Source organism: Macrobrachium rosenbergii, chromosome 13 (assembly GCF_040412425.1).
Source record: "Macrobrachium rosenbergii isolate ZJJX-2024 chromosome 13, ASM4041242v1, whole genome shotgun sequence".
In the NCBI taxonomy this organism is placed as follows: domain Eukaryota; kingdom Metazoa; phylum Arthropoda; class Malacostraca; order Decapoda; family Palaemonidae; genus Macrobrachium; species Macrobrachium rosenbergii.
In genome coordinates this window covers 45,333,394-45,338,912 of record NC_089753.1, presented here as the reverse complement: position 1 = coordinate 45,338,912, position 5,519 = coordinate 45,333,394, and positions in this window count along the sequence as shown.

Here is a 5,519-nt window from a genome sequence, read left to right as displayed (position 1 = left end):
GCATTCAAGCTTTAGTTTCTTCCTTCACTCTGCTTCTTAGCATTCTAAAGTGAATTTTTTAGAATGTTTCGTACATTTTTTTAAATTAGTTTTTTCTTCTCGTCCGTTGGTATAATGTTATTCGTTTGATTAATAATGATGCTCTAATAAGAAAAACGGATAGCCTTGTATATACCCAAAGAATAAGCCCTGCTTGATTCCACAAGAGCTGAACCCCATTCATATGGAACAAGCCCACAGGGGCCATTGACTTGAAGTTCAAGTTTCCAAAGAATATGGTGTTCATTAGGAAAAAGTAACAAAAGGTAATGGGAAATACAGAGAAAGGAGATCATTAACGACTTAATAAATAACAAAATGTAAGTAAAATATCAAAATACAAATTGAATTGTATTATACTTATTCTTAATCAGTTTAGTACATAGGGGGATGGGGGTATTTTCCTTACAAATTTGTAAGAGAAGAAAACTTAAGTAATGTTCTGGTCCTAAATGGAAGCGATAAAGATGGATGATTAATGTTGATAACGATGACCGAAGAATGAACGCCATTGAATTATATGTAGGTATAATTTATGAAAGTGGGACGAGAGAAGACGAGAAATAGAAATACGAATGAAACATATATATTTTTATATATATTTATGTGTGTGTGTGTTTTCTGCGTGTGTGTGTGTGCGCGCGCGCGTGTAAACTACAAAGGCAAAGCCATAAAAACGGAACATTTCCGTTGTAACCATCAAACGCCGCCAAACACATCCAGCATGCCATCATAAATTATAAGCAACGTATACACTCCAGAAATAATGGACATCAACAATTATCACGATTTACTCTGTACGCCACTTCTTATTTTATCTAGAAAATATCCAGAAACTCCCGCTGCCCTATTTCTAAAACGTTACCCTTTCTGTTGATAACAAAAACGGTTTGTATTTCACACAGACAGACTCGGATAAGCTCACAATGCTGCTATGCCATTCAATGTTCTGACAATAATTTATGGTAGTTGGACTGCTGTGAAACTTGCCGTATAAATTCAAATGGAATACAGTATCGCATGTCACAATATATAAAACTGAGGTAAATTTCTGTACCTGCGAAGTCATATGATCACATACTCATACACAATTTATGTATGTATGTATATAAATATACTTATATATATATATATATATATATATATATATATATATATATATATATATATATATATATATATATATATATTTATATATATATAATAATGATAAATAAATAAATATATATGTATGTATATATGTATATATAATGTATGTTTATTATATATATACATATATTGTGTATGAGTATGTGATGATACGACTTCGCATGCACAGAAATATACCTCAGTTTTACATTGTGCCATGCTTTACTTTATTTCATTTGAATTTATACGACAAGTTTCACAGCGGTCCATAAATTATTGTCAAAACACTGAATGGCATAGCCCCATTGTGGGCTTATCTGAGTCTGAGTGAAATACAAACCGTTTTTTGTGATCAACAGAAATGATGACGTTTTAGAAATAGGGCAACGGGAGTGTCTGGATATTTTCTAAATAAACTAAGAAGTGGTGTACAGAGTGAATCGTGATAACTGTTATGTCCATTGTTTCTGGTGTGTATACGTTGCTTATAATTTATGATGGCATGCTGGATGTGTTTGGTGGCGTTTGATGGTAACAACGGAACTGTTCTGTTTTTACGGCTTTGCCTTTTTAGTTTAGACATGTGATAAACCCCGCTACAGCATGAGTTATTAGAGGTACGTGATACTGAACCGAATGTTTAACAGTTTCACGCACTGACAAAGGTACCGCGCGTGTCTGGTTCAATTTTAAAGGAGAGGAGACGCTCAGGCTAGGTATTGAAATTCATTATTTATTTGAGTATTTGTTTTGTTCCTACAGAAAAGAAATATAGAAAAAAATTGAGTTGGGTTATTAAGGAGATAATATGTTTCCGTAAGAAGGAAGTGAGCTAGCTCTTTAAGAAGGAAATAATGTGATTGTTTCAGTAAGAAATGATATGGTTTCTTAAGTAGGAAATAATATGATTTCTTAAGTAGGAAATTATCTGGTTTGTTAAGAATAGAGCTGGCTCCTTGAGAAGGAAATGATCAGGTTCATTAGGAAGGAAATATTAGTCTGTTTCCTTAAGTAGGAAATAATCTGGTTCCATAATAGGGAAATGATCTAGTTCCTTAAGAAGGAAATGAGCTAGTTTCTTAAAAAGAAAATTGTTATTATTATTATTATTATTATTCAGTACATGAAACCTCTTCATTTGGAACAAGCCCACAGGGGCCATTGACTTGAAATTCAAGCTTCCAAAGAATATGGTGTTCATTGGGAAAAAGTAAAGGGAAATACAGAAAGAAGAGATCCCACCTATTAAGAAAGAAAACAAATTGATAAATAGATAAAAACATATTAGAATGCAAGAATTGTATTTGGGTAGTAATGCATTGCATTTTCGCTTGAACTTCTGGGAGGCTGTTCCACAGTCCAACTGTGTGAGGAATAAAGGACTTCTGGAACTGAGAGATTCGAGAGCGAGACACATTTACTGCATATTGGTGCTGCTGCTCAGCGAATCTGGTTGCTCTCGGCAGATAAAGGGGATCAGGGATCAGTTGTGAATGTGAAAGATCTCTGTTGAAATACAACTTATGAAAAAGTGGCAAACAAGAGACCATCCGTAGATGGTCCAAGTCATAAACCTGCCACCACGAACCACTCTGTCTAAAAGAGATAAATCTCTGGCCGAAGCAGACATCCACACTGGAGAACAGTATTCCAGTAAAGTAAGCACAAATGACCTAAAACAGGTATTAATTTTATCACTGTTATAAACATATGAGGCCTTAAGAACAATACCTAACTTTGGTGCGGCATTTGCTGAAACTTTCATTAGATGTTTCTCAAAAGATGTGAGTCAAAAGTTACACCTAGAATAGTTAAAGTTCCATCCACCTGAAGGGGAAGATGGGGTGGAAAATGTGGCTTTTTTAAGAGAGAAATTATCTGGTTCTTTAAGCAGGAAATAAGCTTTGGGTTAAGGATAAAATGATGTCGTTCCTTAAGAAGGAAATACTGATCAGGTTCCTTAAGAAGGAAATGATCTGATGCCTTAAGAAGGAAATGACCTGGTTCCCTGTCAGAGAAATGATATAGTTCCTTAAAGAAATGATCTGGCTCCTTAATGAAGAAATAATCTGGTTCCTTAGGAAGGAAATGACCTGGTTCCTTAAGGAAATTACCTAGCTCCTTAAGAAGGAAATGATCTGGTTCCTTAAGAAAATGAGTTGGTTCCTTAAGAAGGGAATGCGCTGGTTCATTAAGAAGGATATGATCTGGTTTCTTAAGAAGGAAATGAGCTGGTTCCTTAAGAAGGAAAGGCGCTGGTTCATTAAGAAGGATATGATCTGGTTCCTTAAGAAGGAAATGAGCTGGCTCCATAAGAAGAAAATAATCTGGTGCCACGAAAAGGAATTATTGATCTGGTTCCTTAAAGAAGGAAATGATCTGGCTCCTTAAAAAGGAAATAATCTGGTTCCTTAAGAAGGAAATTATCTGGTCCCTTGAGGAAATGTTGATCTGGTCCCTTAAGAAGAAAATGACTTGGTTCCTGAAGAACGAAATTATCTGGTTCCGTTAGGAAATAATCTGGGTCCGTAAGAAGGAAATGATACAGTTCCTTAGAAAGAACGTAAGCAGTAAGGCTAATACCTTCAGTAATAGTAAAGGGTATTCTTATTAGATATCTCAGACTATTCTTTATATATATATATATATATATATATATATATATATATATATATATATATATATATATATATATATATATTAATATATATATATATATATATATGATATATATATATATATATATATATATATATTAATTTCAGCTCTCAGTGCAAATAACAAATAGAATGTTGGAAAGGTCGTGAAAGAAAGTTGATGGACGTGTATTTGCCATAAAACAAATAATTCGAACTTGTAATTAAGGTCGATAGTCTTGTCACAGCTTACCAGAAATATCCTTGGCGTGCTACCCGTAATCTTTGAGTATATCATGAAGAAAGTTTTTTTGTATATCATAAAGTAATTTTTATGTATCTATTTTTTATTCCTCCTCACTTGTTTACCTATAAAATGTCCATAATCGTTATAATAATCTTTTTTCCTCTACCGAAACAGCAACAAGCATCGACATGATGTCAGTCTAAACGTTTACTGATTATTATGAAACACTCAAAAGAATTATTATTATTATTATTATTATTATTATTATTATTATTATTATTATTCAGAAGTGAACCCTACTCTTTCGGAGCAAGCATACAGGAGCTACTGACTTGAAATTCAAGCTTTTAAAGAATATGGTGCTCATTAGAAAGAAGCAGCAGGAGGTAAAATTGGGAAATACGGAAAGAGGAGACCAGTGATTTGAAAAGCAGATAGATTATCAAATTAATAAATAAGGAAAAATATAAGTGAAGTATTGAAATACAAGTAGAATTGTATTAGGGTAGAATATGAAAGAAACAACAAAAGAAGATAAAATCATTGCCCAACATTGATGTCTCTGCCGAAGCTTTGTTTTCGAAATTGTGGAAGTTTTTTTTTAAAATGCAAGTAAGAACATTAATAAGAACAACAGCAGTACAATCCCATACTGTTTACGGAGTTGTAATAACAATATTGTGAAGTAAACCGTACAACTATATTCCTAATATATTTGTTCAATGTTATAAATAAGTAGGTGTGCTATGCTTTCGTGGATTGTCTGTTACATATAATGCGTATGTATATTAATATGTGTGTGTGTGTATGTCTGTATATATATATATATATATATATATATATATATATATATATATATATATATATATATATTATATATTGTCAAGGATATATTCCTCCCTCATGTAGATGCCCGTGCATCATTAATTTTGAACTGCAGTCTGCTATTCATTTGACTGTCGGGCCAGGAAAATTGGCGGGCGACGGGCGGAAACAAGCATAGTTTAAACCAGATCAGAGCTGTTAGCACCAGTGGGTAACAGATAGGCCTCCCTTCTCCCCCTTTTCACCCCCATCACGTGATGTGGGAGTAGTTAGCGCCTGGGAAGGGTTAATAGGCATAGTGGGACTACGCCAGGTAGGACCTTAACCTCTAAGTAATTAATATTTAAGGATGCTTTTCCTCTGCCCTCTTTGCTGGTTGTCTTGACGTGTTTGCAGGAATGTCGGACTAAAGATGAGGCCCCTACAAGACGCTGCTGGCTTTGGAAGAGCAGACGCGTTCTCATCTCAGTACTGGGCGGAAGCTATCGCCCATCTTCTCCGCTTAAAATGGTTGAAACTATCGTCGACGAATGGCCGAGTCGATTGTTTGGCGCCTCAATTATCAGACAAGGTTCGTACATCGCAAATAGTCAGTAAACCAGTCCTTCCCCTTTTTACTTAAACTCCTTAAATTTCCATTTCCT